The sequence below is a fragment of the Podarcis vaucheri genome (genome assembly GCF_965113315.1).
Source record: "Podarcis vaucheri genome assembly, chromosome: Z".
Classification (NCBI taxonomy): domain Eukaryota; kingdom Metazoa; phylum Chordata; class Lepidosauria; order Squamata; family Lacertidae; genus Podarcis; species Podarcis vaucheri.
The window spans coordinates 896143-913213 of NC_138758.1; the positions used below are offsets into that span (position 1 = coordinate 896143).

The 17071-nt window shown below is 47.0% G+C and overlaps 1 protein-coding gene and 1 long non-coding RNA gene across 3 annotated transcripts in view; one reads left to right on the forward strand and one right to left on the reverse strand.

Moving 5' to 3' along the window:
- Positions 1–5331, reverse strand: part of FHL1 (four and a half LIM domains 1) — a 71488-nt gene extending 66157 nt beyond the window's left edge. Inside the window, exon 1 of the mRNA XM_082207505.1 lies at positions 5262–5331. The gene's annotated coding sequence lies outside the window, so the exon portion shown is untranslated. The remainder of the gene's footprint in view (positions 1–5261) is intronic.
- The window catches only part of LOC309523592, a 39344-nt gene that overhangs the window by 14759 nt on the left and 7514 nt on the right, over positions 1–17071 (forward strand). The window contains exon 3 of one of the 2 annotated variants that reach the window (XR_014215463.1): positions 10885–11899. The exons of the other annotated variant lie outside the window; for it this stretch is intronic. This is a non-coding gene — a long non-coding RNA (uncharacterized lncRNA). Of the gene's footprint in view, positions 1–10884; positions 11900–17071 lie in introns of those variants that run through there. 2 annotated transcript variants of the gene reach the window in all.

Sequence of the window (17071 nt, forward strand, 5' to 3'; positions counted from 1 at the left end):
TAAGGTACTACTGGACAATTTTTTCAGTACAGAAGTTAGGAAGCCAAGAATATAGGACTGCACTTGAGAGAGCCTGGCCAGCAAGGCAGGGTAGCCCTGCCCTTTTCCTGAGGATTCCAGATTTCCTTTCTGGTTAGTTAAAAGCATGGGCAGGCAACCTAAGGCCCGGGGGCCGGATCCGGCCCAATCCCCTTCTCAATCCGGCCCGCAGACGGTCCAGGAATCAGCGTGTTTTTACATGAGTACAATGTGTCCTTTTATTTAAAATGCATCTCTGGCTTATTTGTGGGGCAGAGGAATTCGCTTATTTCCCCCCTCCCTTAAAATATAGTCTGGCCCCCACAAGGTGAAGTAAACAGCTATTTTTGTGGAGGAGGATCGAGATATTAACTGATATGAATGAAAATTCAGATATAGCTATATTATCCCTAGTGTGGTAAGATAAGGCCTTTGGAGTAGGCATTTTTTTTTTTTTAAGTTTTTAATGAACTGCCCTACCATACAAGCGGTGGGTTGTCGCTTTAAATTGGCCATTGGCAGCCGCCCCGGCTGCCCAAAATAAAATCGAGATTAAAGTGACTCATCCGTTTACAATGGATTCATTCCTTGACACCGCGGATGTCAAGAGAAGATACAGAGAGGAACGTTTCACCACAAGCCAGAGAGGTCTGAAGATACCAGAGAGAGAGGGAGGGGGCAGCCACCCAAATATTTTGGCAGCAATGGAGGCGAGAGGAGAAAGAGAGAGAGAGAGAGAGAGAGAGAGAGAGAGAGAGAGAATGTGCAGTCACTATGCATGAATATCCCAGAGCAGTGGGGAAAGCTATGGAGGCGAGATATTAGATTGACTGCCTGTTACACAATTAAGGAGAACCGAATGAAAATGATGCACAGGTTGGACATGACCCCAACCGGACTTGCAAAAACGTACAAATTAAAATCCAACTGAAGTTGGAGATTCAACAGAGCAGAAGGAACGATGTTTCCCATATGGTGGGGATGCGAAAAAATGGGGGGCGGGGGGCGGTCTGGAATACAATTTATGAAGAACTAAAAAAGATGTTTGAAACGTCCTTTGAGAAAAGGCCAGAAGCATTCCTAACAGGTATTGTTACAAAAGACATCCTGAATGATAGGAAAAGTGTTTCTAAATGCCACGGCCGCTGGCAGGTTGTTGATAGCTAAAAATTGGAAAGGGGGCACTGTCCCCTCAATAGAGGATTGGGTAAACAAATTACCGCACCTAGTTTTTGGAGGAGGAAAACAAGAAAAAAAATATTCTGAATCTCAGAATCCAGAACAGCAAGAGGGATCGCTGTGCAGTGAATCATCATCTGATTCCTATGCATATTTACTCACTACAGCCTAAGCCTTTAAGCTGACATCGGAACTTGGACACATTTAGGAATGTGAAAGGAGCTGTTCGTCTTTGTTACTGCTGCCGCCACTGTAACCCTAAACACATCTACAGTGGTACCTCTAGATACGAACGGGATCCGTTCCGGAGCCCCATTCGCATCTAGAGGTAAACGTATCTAGTGATGGCACGTCTGCGCGCATGCGCGTCACTTTTCGCCGCATGCGCGTGATGTCATTTTGAGCGTCTGCGCATGCGCATGCGGCAAAACCCGGAAGTAACGCGCTCTGTTACTTCTGGGTTGCCGCGGAACACAACTCGAACGCACTCAACTCGAAGTGTATTTAACCCGAGGTATGACTGTATTTCTCTTCCAGGCACAACCCTAAAATGATTCAAGCCATATTTGGTTCCAAAATTTGGAACTCGGCTCTTTGCTTTCCAAACCACCCTAAATATCTTCACAGAAGCTTACGAAAAGCTTGGCCTGTCGCTTCACATGCAAAAAACCAAAGAGCTGCACCAACAAGCACAAAATAATACCTCTGCAGTGCCACAAATCCAGCTCAATGGTGTAATGTTGGAAAGTGTCAATCACTTCTCCTACCTAGGGAGTTATCTTTCCATAAGGGCCGACATTGATGCCAAAATCCAGCACTGCCTGAGCTCTGCGAGTGAGGCTTTCTCCCGAATGAAGAGCAGAGTATTTGAGGACTGGGACATTTGCAGGGAAACCCAAATTTGCTGTGGTACTACCAACCTGACTGTCTGCTTGTGAAACATGGGCCACTTATCAATGCCGTCTCCAACTCCTCGAAAGATTCCATCAACGGGGCCTCCAAAAAGTTTGGGAAGACACAGGCGAACTAATGCCAGCATCCTGGAAGAAGCAAAGATCGCCAGTGTTGAAGCAATGATTCTTCAACATCAACTTTGGAGACTGGTCATGTTGTGCGGATGCCTGATGATCGTCTTCCAAAGCAACTACTCTATTCCAAACTTAAAAATGGAAAGCGTAATGCTGGTGGTCCACAAAAGAGGTTGAAAGATCTCAAGGCAGATCTTTAAAAATGTAGTATAAACACTGACAACTGGGAAACACTGGCCTGCGAGAGCTCCAGTTGGAGAACAGCCTTGACCAAAGGTGTCAGTCGGGTTTGAAGACACTCAAACTCTGGATACAAGGGAGAAACACGCTAAGAGGAAGGCACACTTGCGGGATCAACTCCCGCCCGGAAACCAATGTCCCCACTGTGGAAGGACGTGTGGATCCGGAATTGGCCTCCACGGTCACTTATGGACTCATTGCTAAAACCGTGTTAATGGAAGACAATCTTACTTGGCTACGAGGGGTCGCCAAAGAAAGAAGGAAGCCATGCCTAAGCCATTGTAAGGGTCCCTTCCAACTCTGCAATTCTGTGATCTCCACCACTTCCTTCTCTACAGGGAAAACATTTGGTTTTTTGTGCTGTGCTCTCCATGTTACAAAACCACCATGCCCCACTGTGTCCCTCCAAGTGGGAAGGGAAATAAACAGGCCCTGCAACATCTGGCTGAGCATCTGGCTGCTGTGTCCTAGACTCAGTGGTTTAGACCACAGTGGGTATAGTCAACCTGTGGACGACTATGAATGACTGCAATTAGTCCTACAAGAAAAAGCAAGGGAAAGTATGCAGATGACCAAAATTAGCTTTAGCATGTGTAATGAGACCAGAATCCAATACAGTGGTACCCCGCAAGACGAATGCCTCGCAAGACGGAAAACCCGCAAGACGAAAGGGTTTTCTGTTTTGGAGGCGCTTCGCAAGACGAATTTCCCTATGGGCTTGCATCACAAGACGAAAGCCCATAGGGAAATGCTGGCCGTCGGGAGCAAAGACTTTCGCCCACAGCCGGCCTTCAGAAGAGGACCTCTTCTGAAGGCCGGCGGGGGGCAAAAGTCTTTGCTCCCCCCGCCTGCCTCCCCCCCCCGCCTGCCCCGGGCGATCTTAAAATGCTGGCGGGTGGGAGCGAAGCGTTCGCTGCCGACCCCCAGCATTTTAAAATCTCCAAGGGACAGCAGAGAAGTCTCTGTCCCGGGGAGATTTTAAAATGCTGGGGGTCGGGAGCGAAGCGCTGCCGACCCCCAGCATTTTAAAATCTCCCCGTGTCCCGAGGAGGTTTTAAAATGCTGGGGGTCGGGAGCGAAGCGCTGCCGACCCCCAGCATTTTAAAATCTCCCTGTGTCCCGGGGAGGTTTTAAAATGCTGGGGGTCGGGAGAGAAGCGCTGCCGACCCCCAGCATTTTAAAATCTCCCCGTGTCCCGGGGAGGTTTTAAAATGTTGGGGGTCGGGAGCGAAGCGCTGCCGACCCCCAGCATTTTAAAACGCTGTTCCGAGGGGGGGGGCGGAACACCTGCCCCAGCCGCCCCACTTCGGAACGCTGTTCCGAAGCGGGGAGGGGGGCGGGGACACCTGCCCCAGCCGCCCCACTTCGGAACGCTGTTCCGAAGCGGGGAGGGGGGGCGGGGACACCTTCTTTGTCCCCCCTGCCTGCCTTCCCAGGGGCTTTTAAATCGCCCGGACAGCGGAGAAGTCCTCCGCTGTCCGGGGCGATTTTAAAATGCCGCCCGCCAGCATTTTAAGATCGCCCCGGACAGCAGAGAAGTCCTCCGCTGTCCCAGGGTTTTTTAAAATGCTGGGGGTGGGAAGAAAAGCCCTTGTCCCCCCCCCCAGCCTTCAGAAGAGGTCCGGGGACAGACTGTCCCCGGACCTGGTCTGAAGGCGGTTTCCCTAGGAACGCATTAATTGATTTTCAATGCATTCCTATGGGAAACCGTGCATCGCAAGAGGAAAAAACCGCAAGACGAAGAGACTTGCGGAATGAATTAATTTCGTCTTGCGAGGCACCACTGTATCTCTATTCAGACCAGACAGATAAGCCAGGAGGAGAACACTTCCATCTCCTGGGACATTCAACGCAGGATCTCCAAGCAGCTGTCATACTGCAAAAGAATTTCGGAAATAGACTTGAGAGAGAAGTGGCTGAATTGTAGCTTATCACTCAGCTGAAAACTATGGAGAGACCTGGTCTGAATAGAGATATTGGATTCCTGTCTCATTGCATATGCTAAAGCTATTTTGGGTCATCTGCATACCATCCTTTGCTTTTTCCTGCAGGACTAATTGCAGTCATTCACAGTCGCCAACAGGTTGACCATACCCATTGAGTTCTACTACCCTTCGGAGAAAAACCCTGCCCCGCCCTCCCTCTATATATTAGGGTCTGGGGACTTCTGTTTCCGTGTATCTGAAGAAGGGCACCTGCACATGAAAGCTTCTACTGAGAACAAACTTAGTTGGTCTCTAAGGTGCTACTGGTCAGTTTTTTAATTTTTTTATTTATTTTGACTGCCAGACCAACAAGGCTACCTACCTATATTTTGTTATGTGCAAATGGCTTTAGATACCTATTAGGTCCATCAGTGGCCATATAGCACACATTCAACACACACAAAAAGTGACAAAATGTTGTTGACAAATGACAGCTGGACAGATCAAGGGCCCCATGACTTTCAGTAGCTGAGGGCCTCATCAAACCTAAATCCGGCCCTGGCTCTGCCCGATTGTGAGATTGCCAATGGGTACAGAGAAAACGGGGCGATTCTGAGATCCTGAGAGAGGCAGCTGCTTCCACTGCACAGCTGAGGGAAAGAGCCAAGCATTTCAGATCACAGAAAGCGAAAGAAAAGTTGACATTAATTTGTTGGCAACTGACAACGCACACGAATCCTGCCGGCAACAACATTGCACCCTTTGCCACCTTCTAGTTCTGTTAGGAATTTTTTTGGATAAAAAGAAGCACAAACTTTCCCTCCAGAATAAGTTGGGGAAGGGGGATTCCCCAAGTTAGCAAGAAACGTACTAACAGAGACAGCCGCCTGCAGCAGCCAGAGGCTTGGACAGCCGTCTTCTAACCCTCAGGCTGGAAGATGTCCTTGGAGAGGTGTTAGAGGAGAGAGAGAGAGAGACTCACACTGAAGGATCCTCTGACCGGCTGCCTGGATGATGCCCAGGAGGAGAGACTGGGGAGCGGCTGCTTTGCTCAGGAGGAAGGAAGGGGAACTAAGATCTGGAAGCAGCTGAGCCAGAGGGTTGGTGCCGGCTGGGTGGAGCATTGGAGAGTGAGGTGGGAGGGCGAGGAGGAGGGGGGGATGCGGGCGAGCCTGGACGGTCCTGAGGCGCAGACCCGGATCCTGCTGCTCCAAAGGTGGTCCCATGGGATGGAGCCAAAGGGAAGCGACATGCATATAAAACATTTGGAGGTTTCATCTGAAGAAGGCAGTGGAAGAGTATCCAGGGTTCTGAATGTGAGCCAGGATGCCCTGCCCAATGGTGAGATTGCCAACAACGGGCTCAGAAAGAAATGGGTGATTTTGAGAATCTGAGAGACGGAGCCGCTTCCTTTGCACAGCCATTGAAAGAGCCAAGCATTTCAGATCACAGAAAGCAAAAGAAAAGTGGCACATTAATTCGCAACCCACATGAACCCTGCCGGAAACAACACTGCCCTCTTTGCCACCTTCTAGTACTGCCTGCTAGGAAATTTTTTGGATAAAAAGAAGCATAAACTTTCCCTTCGGAATACGTTGGGGAAGGGGGATTCCCCAAGTTAACAAGAAACTTAGTAACAGAGACGGTCACCTGCAGCAGCCAGAGGCTTGGACAGCCGTCTTCTAACCCTCAGGCTGGAAGATGTCCTTGGAGAGGTGTTAGAGGAGAGAGAGAGAGAGACTCACACTGAAGGATCCTCTGACCGGCTGCCTGGATGATGCCCAGGAGGAGAGACTGGGGAGCGGCTGCTTTGCTCAGGAGGCAGGAAGGGGAACTAAGATCTGGAAGCAGCTGAGCCAGAGGGTTGGTGCTGGCTGGGTGGAGCCAGTGCCTGCTTTACATATAAGCTCAACGAGCTCTAGTTTAGGGCCCCCCTCTCTTGCCCCCCCCCAAAAAAATTAACGTGAAAAAACCTGGATGTACATTTCCAAAAGAGAAGATAAAAAACAAATAAAACCGACATACAGCAACCGTGTTTTGTGTTGTGTAGGCTCCTATGATGTAAGTCATAGGCCCTGCCTGCTCCCCTGCTCCTCAAACTATCACTGCTTTGCTCATTTCTATATATAGGGTGCCGACATTCTGTATGGACTGGTTGTCTGGCAACATGTGCAAATGGCTTGAGATACCTATGAGTTCCATCAATTACCTTATAGCATTTATTCAACACAAAAAGTTGGCAATTTGTTGTGGACAAAGGACAGCTGGACATATAAAGGGCCCAATTACCTTCAGGTAGCTTAGGGCCTCATCAAACCTAAATCCAGCCGTCAATCAATCAATCAATCATCTGTCCATCTGTCTATCTATCATCTATCTATCTATCTATCTATCTATCTATCTATCTATCTATCTATCTATCATCTATCTATCTATCCTCTATCTATCTATCTATCTATCTATCTCTATCTATCCATCTATCTATGCCAGTGCTGGATTTATGTATAAGCAGAACAAGCTGTAGCTTAGGGCTACACTAACTCTCAGCGTAACGCCCAGAATAACTAAGGAGATAGTACAAGAATACTTGGCTAGTTTAGATGTATTCAAGTCTCCAGAGCCAGATGAACTGCATCCAAGAGTATTAAAAGAACTGGCAGATGTGATCTCAGAACCACTGGCAGTCATCTTTGAGAATTCCTGGAGAACAGGCGAAGTCCCGGCAGACTGGAGGAGGGCAAATGTTGTCCCTATTTTCAAAAAGGGGAAAAGAGAGGACCCAAATAATTACCGCCCAGTCAGTCTGTCATCAATACCAGGGAAGATTCTGGAGCAGATCATTAAGCAAACAGTCTGTGAGCCCCTAGAAAGGAATGCTGTGATCACCAATAGTCAGCATCTAGATCAATAGGAGTATAGCATCTAGATCAAGGGAAGTAATAGTGCCACTGTATTCTGCTCTGGTCAGACCTCACCTGGAGTACTGTGTCCAGTTCTGGGCACCACAATTCAAGAAGGACACTGACAAACTGGAACGTGTCCAGAGGAGGGCAACCAAAATGGTCAAAGGCCTGGAAACAATGCCTTATGAGGAACGGCTAAGGGAGCTGGGCATGTGAAGCCTGGAGAAGAGGAGGTTAAGGTGTGATATGATAGCCATGTTCGAATATATAAAAGGATGTCACATAGAGGAGGGAGAAAGGTTGTTTTCTGCTGCTCCAGAGAAGCGGACACGGAGCAATGGATCCAAACTACAAGAAAGAAGATTCCACCTAAACATTAGGAAGAACTTCCTGACAGTAAGAGCTGTTTGACAGTGGAATTTGCTGCCAAGGAGTGTGGTGGAGTCTCCTACTTTGGAGGTCTTTAAGCAGAGGCTTGACAACCATATGTCAGGAGTGCTCTGATGGTGTCTCCTGCTTGGCAGGGGGTTGGACTCGATGGCCCTTGTGGTCTCTTCCAATTCTATGATTCTTGTGGGCCCCCAAAAAACCTAAAGGGGGGGGGACTGGATGTACATTTCCAAAATAGAAGATAAAAAACAGCTGAGCAAGAGGGTTGGTGCTGGCTAGGTGGAGCACAGGCACAGGGGGTGGGAGGGCAAGGAGGGGGGGTGCACACTTAATAATATTACAGTATTACATTCCAAAAAAAGAGAACATCTTCTAACATTTCTTCCTTGACATTCTGTAAATATATCTCCATATATCATTGTACATTCCCCACCCCGTAACTTCCCTCCCCCTAAATAGTGCTCGGCATAATTTAGTTAATTTAATATTCTTTTAATATTGTGTTAAAGCAAAATACCGTATTTTTCTGTCTATAAGATGCCCCATGTATAAGACACCCCCTATTTGGGGGGACTTGGGTTTAATAAAATGGGGGGGGAGATGTATCCATGTATAAGACACTTCCAAATTTTGGAAATTGTTTTTTAGGGGGGAAAACCCAGTGTTTTAAATAGAAAAATATGGCACTTTACATTGTTGTTTAGTCGCCTAAGTCATGTCCAACTCTCCATGACCCTATGAACCTTAGAAACCTTAGAAAGCCTTAGAAACTCTCGCTTTTCTTCTCAAAGCTTCTCCTTTTTTCTGTCCATTGAGTTTTATTGGCAAAATACTGGAGTGGTTTGCCAATTCCTTCTCCAGGTGGATCACATTTAGTCTAAACTCTTGGCTATGACCTGTCCATCTTGGGTGGCCCTGACGGCATGGCTCACAGCTTCTTGGGGTTATTCAAGCCCCTTCGCCACAAGGCAGTGATCCATGAAGGGGCTACTTTACTTTTTGTTGTTGCTTTTTAGTCGTTTAGTCGTGTCCGCCTCTTTGTGACCCCCTGGACCAGAGCATGCCAGGCACTTCTGTCTTCCACTGCCTCCCGGAGTTTGGTTAGACTCATGTTCATAGCTTCGAGAACACTGTCCCACCATCTCGTCCTCCGTTGCCCCCTTCTCTTTGTGGCCTCCATCTTTCCCAACACCAGGGTCTTTTCCAGGAAATCTTCTCTTCTCATGAGGTGGCCAAAATATTGGAGCCTCAGCTTCAGGATCTCGCCTTCCAGTGAGCACTCAGGGCTGATTTCCTTCAGAATGGATAGGTTTGATCTTCTTGCAGTCCATGGGACTCTCAACACTCTCCTCCAGCACCATAATGCAAAAGAATCAATTCTTTGGCAATCAGCTTTCTTTATGGTCCAGCTCTCACTTCCATACATCACTACTGGGAAAACCATAGCCTGAACTATAAGGACCTTTGTCAGCAAGATGACGTCTCTGCTTTTTGAGATGCTGCTGAGTTTTATCATCACTTTTTTCCTGAGAGAAGCAGGCATATTTTGATTTTGTGCCTGCTGTCACCATCTGCAGTGATCATAGAGCCCAAGAAAGTAAAATCTCTCACTGCCTCCATTTCTTCCCCTTCTATTTGATAGGAGGTGATGGGACCAATGGCCATGATTTTAGTTTTTTTTGATGTTGCGCTTCAGACCATATTTTGCGCTCTCTTTCACCCTTATTAAGAGGTTCTTTTATTCCTCTTCACTTTCTGCCATCAAAGTTGTGTCATCTGCATATCGGAGGTTGTTGCTATTTCTTCTGGCAATCTTAATTCCGACTTGGGATTCATCCAGCCCACCTTTCGCAGGATCTATCGGGCATATAAGAAGGCCTTGTCGTACTCCTTTCCCAATTTTGAACCAAGCAGTTGTTCCATATCCAGTTCTAACTGTAGTTTATTGTCCAACATAGAAACCCATAAAATCTTCTCCAACTTTTATCCTGACTGTCAGGGAACTGACATCAGAGCAGAGGGGAGAGGCGATGCTCCCAGATTCTGCAGGAGAGGGAACGAGTAAGGGAAGAGAGAGAGCGTCATCTGGGGAAGGAAGTCCAGGGGACACCAGGAAGAAGGGAGAGGCGGAGAGCATCTCGGAGGAGAGGCTCCGAGACTCTTCCAGTGAAGTCAGTGAGGAGGGTGGAGGACCACCACTCGGCACGCCCACTCTGCGCAGAAGGCTTCCGCGCAGAGAGGCGAGGCGGAGGTTGTCCGTTAAGGAATTCTTATGCTGGAGGAAATTTAGGAGACGCCCACTCACGGATTCTGCTAGCGACTGAGCAGCAGCGCCAAGGGCTGCTCAGTCAGGGGAAGACACAACCACCCCATAAGCAGTTTGGAACAGCTGGAGGTTTACACACAAGCAACCCCAATTCCCTTGACACTGACTTTGCGAACATCAGCCTATCAGTCAGTTTCTTTGGGAACAATGTTTTGCCATAGACTCCTCTACACATTCCCATTATTTCCTGAGTTTTTGATTCAGTTGTCATCTGATTGCTGCTGTCTTTTGGGCCAATTCAATCAATTCACAAAATTTTACTTGCCAGTCCGCTACTGATGGGACTATATCTCCATTCCAGTTTTTGGCCACTAAAATCATAGTGGCAGAATATTTCTTTTCTCATCGTTGGGGATTTCTTTTTTCACTATACCCAGAAGGAACGCTTCTGGACTTTTCTCAAACGTTATTTTGAGCCTCTTTTTTAGTTCTTCATAGATATTACTCTAGAACTTTTGGATTTTATCACATCCCCCCATACGCAATACCTTGTTCCTTCCATTGTCTTACATCTCCAACATGTGTTTGATTTTAATTTACAGTGGTACCTCGGGTTACAGACGCTTCAGGTTACAGACTCCGCTAACCCAGAAATAGTTAAGAACTTAACTCGGTTAAGAAATTTGCTTCAGGATGAGAACAGAAATCGCACAGTGGCGGCAGCGGGAGGCCCCCATTAGCTAAAGTAGTGCTTCAGGTTAAGAACAGTTTCAGGTTAAGAGTGGACCTCCAGAACTAATTAAGTTCTTAACCCGAGGTACCACTGTATATGTTTTATCTCATCTGGCAGGGGTCACGTACCACCTGTACCACATCTTCATTAGATTTTCCTTGATTGTGTAACAGGCAATAAAATTGACATCTTGTCTCCACAGCTTTTCCCACTGATCCATCCTGATTGCATACTCAAAATCCTGGCTCCACTTAATCATAACCTCCTTTACCTCTTTGTCTTTCAATTCCCATTGCGGGGAGGGGGGGGCACACTTGCCTGGACGATCCTGAGGCATCCTGCACCAAAGGTGGTTCAGTGAGATGGAGCGAAAGGGAAGCAACATGCATATAAAACCTTTGGAGGTTTCATCTGAAGAAGGCAATGGAATAGTATCCAGGGTTTAATGTAAACCAGGGCTCAGCCAAAATTATCATTTCTTCCCTGACACCCATCTGGGAAAAATCTGCTCAAAGGAAGGCAGATGAATAAATGAGCGAACCGTGTTTCGGTGAATGGCTCAGCGCTGGAACTTGTGAAGTCCTGAAAACTGGGATTTGTCCTCTTTTCCTTTCTTTTCTTTAAATAATTTTTATTGCATTTTACATTGTTATCTTTTCCACAAATATATCTTAACAAATAATAACAGATTAACCCCCCCCCTTTCCCCTTTTGGTTTTTTACATGAAAAAAATGGCCCTTCTTACAATACTATACTTCAATACTATATTCTTAAATGAAATGTTGTTCTATCCTGACATTCTATCATTTCAATGTTTCTGTTGTTAATTGTCAGTGTCTACTCAAACCCTGTGAGCAAGTCCATTTCTTTACATTGATTCTGTATATACAACATAAATGGTTTCCAATCTTGTCTCAAAGTCTTTCAGTTCATTTCGCCATTTCAGCGAATTCCACCAGTTTTTTATCACTTTTCAATCTTTGGGTGAATAAAACCCTCACCGCAGTTGTAGCTGACGTGTCCTCTGATTATGTGCAGAGTGCAACCTTCTGCCACCCCACCCCACCCCCCGCATTATCTTGTTCCGTTCATTGAATTGCCTTTGCTGCCTTTTGGCTACTTGCAATATCCAGTTCAAAATTCTGGCAATTCTTTTCGATGGCTAGTTTGTTTTTTTAAAAAACCTTTCTAAACCACCCTTCCTAACATAAAGAGATATACAAGGGGGGGTCTTCTCTGTGAGATTGCCAGTGGGCACAGAAAGAACGGCGCTATTCTGAGGACCCGAGAGAGGTGGCCAATTCCATCACAGAGAAAAGGAACACATCGCACACTGAGAGCCAGTGTGGTGTAGTGGTTAAGAGCAGTGGACTCGTAATGTGGTGAACCAGGTTTGCGTCTCCGCTCCTCCACATGCAGCTGCTGGGTGACCTTGGGCCAGTCACACTTCTCTGAAGTCTCTCAGCCCCACTCACCTCAAAGGGAAAGGAGATTGTTAGCCACTTGGAGACACCTTCGGGTAGTGATCAAGTAGGATATCAAATCCAAACTCTTAGAATCATAGAATCATAGAGTTGGAATAGACCACAAGGGCCATCGAGTCCAACCCCCTGCCAAGCAGGAAACACCATCAGAGCACTCCTGACATATGGTTGTCAAGCCTCTGCTTAAAGACCTCCAAAGAAGGAGACTCCACCACACTCCTTGGCAGCAAATTCCACTGTCGAACAGCTCTTACTGTCAGGAAGTTCTTCCTAATGTTTAGGTGGAATCTTCTTTCTTGTAGTTTGGATCCATTGCTCCGTGTCCACTTCTCTGGAGCAGCAGAAAACAACCTTTCTCCCTCCTCTACGTGACATCCTTTTATATATTTGAACATGGCTATCATATCACCCCTTAAGCTCCTCTTCTGCAGGCTAAACATGCCCAGCTCCCTTAGCCGTTCCTCATAAGGCATCGTTTCCAGGCCTTTGACCATTTTGGTTGCCCTCCTCTGGACACGTTCCAGTTTGTCAGTGTCCTTCTTGAACTGTTGTGCCCAGAACTGGACACAGTACTCCAGGTGTGGTCTGACCAGAGCAGAATACAGTGGCACTATTACTTCCCTTGATCTAGATGCTATACTCCTATTGATGCAGCCCAGAATTGCATTGGCTTTTTTAGCTGCCGCGTCACACTGTTGGCTCATGTCAAGTTTGTGGTCAGCCAAGACTCCTAGATCCTTTTCACATGTACTGCTCTCAAGCCAGGTGTCACCCATCTTGTATTTGTGCCTCTCATTTTTTTTGCCCAAGTGCAATACTTTACATTTCTCCCTATTAAAGTTCATCTTGTTTGTTTTGGCCCAGTTCTCTAATCTGTCAAGGTCGTTTTGAAGTGTGATCCTGTCCTCTTCTTCTTCTTCTTCTTCTTCAAGGGCAAGAGCCAAGCATTTAAGATCATAGAAAGTAAAAGAAAAGTGGCACATTAATTCGCAACGCACAGGAACCCTGCTGGCAACAACATTGCCTCTCTTTGCCACCTTCTGTTAGGAATTTGTTTTTGATAAAGAGAAGCATAAACCCACTCTCCCACAGGAACATGGGGTGGGAGGGCGAGGAGGAGGGGAGGGATGCATACTTTTTATTTATTTATTTTTATTTCTTCTTACAGTATTACATTTTTTAAAAAGAGAACATCTTCTAACATTTCTTCCTTTACATTCTGTAAATATATTTCCAATTCCCAATAGACTGCGATCTACTCACAGTGTGGGGAAAAAACCTAGCAGTGATCTACCCATTGTCGTTGGACGGACCAAAGTTGTTGAGTTGAGCTGGGGGGTGGGACGGGACACAGAATTGTTGAGCTGTTTTTGGGAAGCCCGAGTTGTTTGATCTTTTCTTGGGAAGCCAGAGTTGTTTGATCTTTTTTCGGAAAAGCAAAGTTGTGGAGCTTTTTAAAAGGAATCTAGAGTTGTTCAGCTGTTTTTGGGAAGCCAGAGTTGTTGATCTTTTCTTGGGAAGGCAAAGTTGTTGAGCTTTTTGGGGGGGTGGGAGGGGATCACTGAGGGGCCGGAAATCTATCAGGATCTACCAGGAACACCCCATGAACATCTGCCAGTAGGTCGCAATCTACTTGTTGGACATGCCTGGTATATTTGGGGTGTGTGTGTGTGTGTGTGTGTGTGTGTGTGTGTATGCAATATTAAAATAACAACAACAATAAAAAACAACTTTCTTGGGCTCCATGATCACTGCAGATGGTGATAGCAGACATGAAATTAAAAGACGCCTGCTCCTTGGGAGAAAGGCGATGGCAAACCTAGACAGCTTCTTAAAAAGCAGAGAGTTCCTCCTCAGGAACTGTCCTAGAAACAATACTCTTCACCCTAAAGCTGTCCTGTTAATGCACCGTCTGCTCCAGGTCCCTAGCAACGCAAGCATAAACAAGGAAAGGTCACGATTCTGGAATTAAGTTTGGCGAAATCCAGCAGAAGAAGGTGTGGTGGCCCTTCATACAAAGTCAGCCAACACCCGTGAAAACTAATCTGGATCCCATATATGGCTCACGATTCCAGCCCTGGGTGGCTTTCTAGTTTTTTTCCATTGCTGTAATTCAAAATTATCTCCCCGCCATGTATGTACACAGTTTAGATAGCTGCACAAAGGAGAAATGACTGAAGCGTTGAGGAATTTTTAGTGTCTAGAGGGAGACTGAGTGTTGGGTGGGGGAAGGACAGAGAGACAAAAGCTCCTTCAGAAGGCAAGGAGCAAGGAAAGCAATGCTACTATACGGTGCAATGTTGGTTTTCAAACGCTGCAAACCCGGAGGGAAGTGTTCCAGTTGGTGGACTTTTCCCAGAAGCCGAACGTTCTCCGTTTTGAGCACGCTCAGGCCTGTCTTGACCTGGGGGTGCAAGGGGGTGTAGGGAACCAGGGCACCAGATTCTGGGGGGTGCCCAATGTATACCTATTGTATACAGTGGTACCTCTACTTACATGCCCCTCTTGTCACATATCCTTTGGGATACGCGCACGGCAAGCCTGGAAGAATTGCGGAAACCTTGGGATCCGGCCAGATCTCCGGAACAGATCCTGGCTGCAACTGTACCAGTCCCTCTCTATTGGCAGCAGTGAAAAGCACGGGAGTGAAAGTCCCTGCCCCCACCCTCTGCCACTCTGTTACTCCATGGCGGCAAATATTCCTGATGAGTAAGGAAACTAAAAGCTTTGAGTTTGCCCCCCCCAAAAAAAAAAATTGGAGGTGGCTACACTAAATAACAAAACTAGGCAGCATTTTGGGGGGATGCGGGTGGCACTGTGGGTAAAACCTCAGTGCCCATAGGGCTTGCCGATCACATGGTCAGCGGTTCGAATCCCCGCAGTGGGGTGAGCTCTCGTCCTTCGGTCCCAGCTCCTGCCCACCTAGCAGTTTGAAAGCACTCTTAAGTGCAAGTAGATAAATAGGTACCGCTCTGGCAGGAAGGTAAACAGCGTTTCCGTGTGCTGCGCTGGTGCTGGCTCACCAGAGCACCTTCGTCATGCTGGCCACGTGACCCGGAAGTGTCTCCAGACGGCGCTGGCCCCCAGCCTCTTAAGTGAGATGGGTGCACAACCCTAGAGTCGGACACGACTGGCCTGTACGGGCGGGGGTACCCTTACCTTTACCCTTTAGGCAGCATTTTAAAAATCCGAGACATCACCTTGCTGACAAAGGTCCTTATAGTTCAAGCTATGGTTTTCCCAGTAGTGATGTATGGAAGTGAGAGCTGGACCATAAAGAAGGCTGATCGCCAAAAAATGGATGCTTTTGAATTATGGTGCTGGAGGAGAGTGTTGAGAGTCCCATGGACTGCAAGAAGATCAAACCTATCCATTCTGAAGGAAATCAGCCCTGAGTGCTCCCTGGAAGGACAGATCCTGAAGCTGAGGCTCCAATATTTTGGCCACCTTGTGAGAAGAGAAGGGTCCCTGGAAAAGACCCTGATGTTGGGAAAAATGGAGGGCGCAAGGAGAAGGGGATGACAGTGTTCTCGAAGCTACAAACGTGAGTTTGACCAAACTGCGGGAGGCAGTGGAAGACAGGAGAGCCTGGCGTGCTCAAGACAGCCCTGGTTCTGCTTCTGATTTGAGTGCCACACTTCCACTTTGAGTGTTACGCTGAGGTCTGTTTTGTGGTCTCCAAAAGAGGTTGAAAGATCATAGAATCATAGAATCATAGAGTTGGAAGAGACCACAAGGACCATCGAGTCCAACCCCCTGCCAAGCAGGAGACACCATCAGAGCACTCCTGACATATGGTTGTCAAGCCTCTGCTTAAAGACCTCCAAAGTAGGAGACTCCACCACACTCCTTGGCAGCAAATTCCACTGTCAAACAGCTCTTACTGTCAGGAAGTTCTTCCTAATGTTTAGGTGGAATCTTCTTTCTTGTAGTTTGGATCCATTGCTCCGTGTCCGCTTCTCTGGAGCAGCAGAAAACAACCTTTCTCCCTCCTCTATGTGACATCCTTTTATATATTTGAACATGGCTATCATATCACCCCTTAACCTCCTCTTCTCCAGGCTAAACATGCCCAGCTCCCTTAGCCGTTCCTCATAAGGCATCGTTTCCAGGCCTTTGACCATTTTGGTTGCCCTCCTCTGGACACATTCCAGTTTGTCAGTGTCCTTCTTGAATTGTGGTGCCCAGAACTGGACACAGTACTCCAGGTGAGGTCTGACCAGAGCGGAATACAGTGGCACTATTACTTCCCTTGATCTAGATGCTATACACCTATTGATGCAGCCCAGAATTGCATTGGCTTCAGGTCGGGCATTGTTTTCTTTATCGGAGAAGACTGAGGCAAAGAAGGCATTGAGGAATTCAGCCCTTTCTGTGTCCCCTGTTTGCCTTTCACCATCTTCTCCTCTGAGTGTCCCCACTGTTTCTTTGTTCTTCCTTTTGCTACGAACATACCCATAAAAACTTTGTGTCTACACGTGCTGGCTATTTGTTTGAATTCCTCTTTGGTGGTTCCCCCCTTTTCCATTTTTTGTACATATCCTTTTTTAATCTTAACTCAGTTAAAAGTTCTTTAGATAGCCACCCTGGCTTCTTTAGGCACCTTCCATGTTTCCGTCTCATTGGTATTGCCTGACATTGTGCTTTTACTATCTCCCTCTTAACAAACTCCCAGCCATCATGAACTCCCTTTCCTTTTAGTATTACTGTCCATGGGATCTCACCCAGCACTTCCCTAAGTTTTATGAAGTCGGCTTTCTTAAAGTCAAGAAATTGAGTCCTGGTATGCTTGGCTGCTCCTTTCCGCTGTATAGTAAACTTCAGAAGAGCATGATCACTCGCGCCTAATGATCCTTCCACTTCTACCCCACTAACCAGGTCATCAACATTGGTTAGGACCAGAT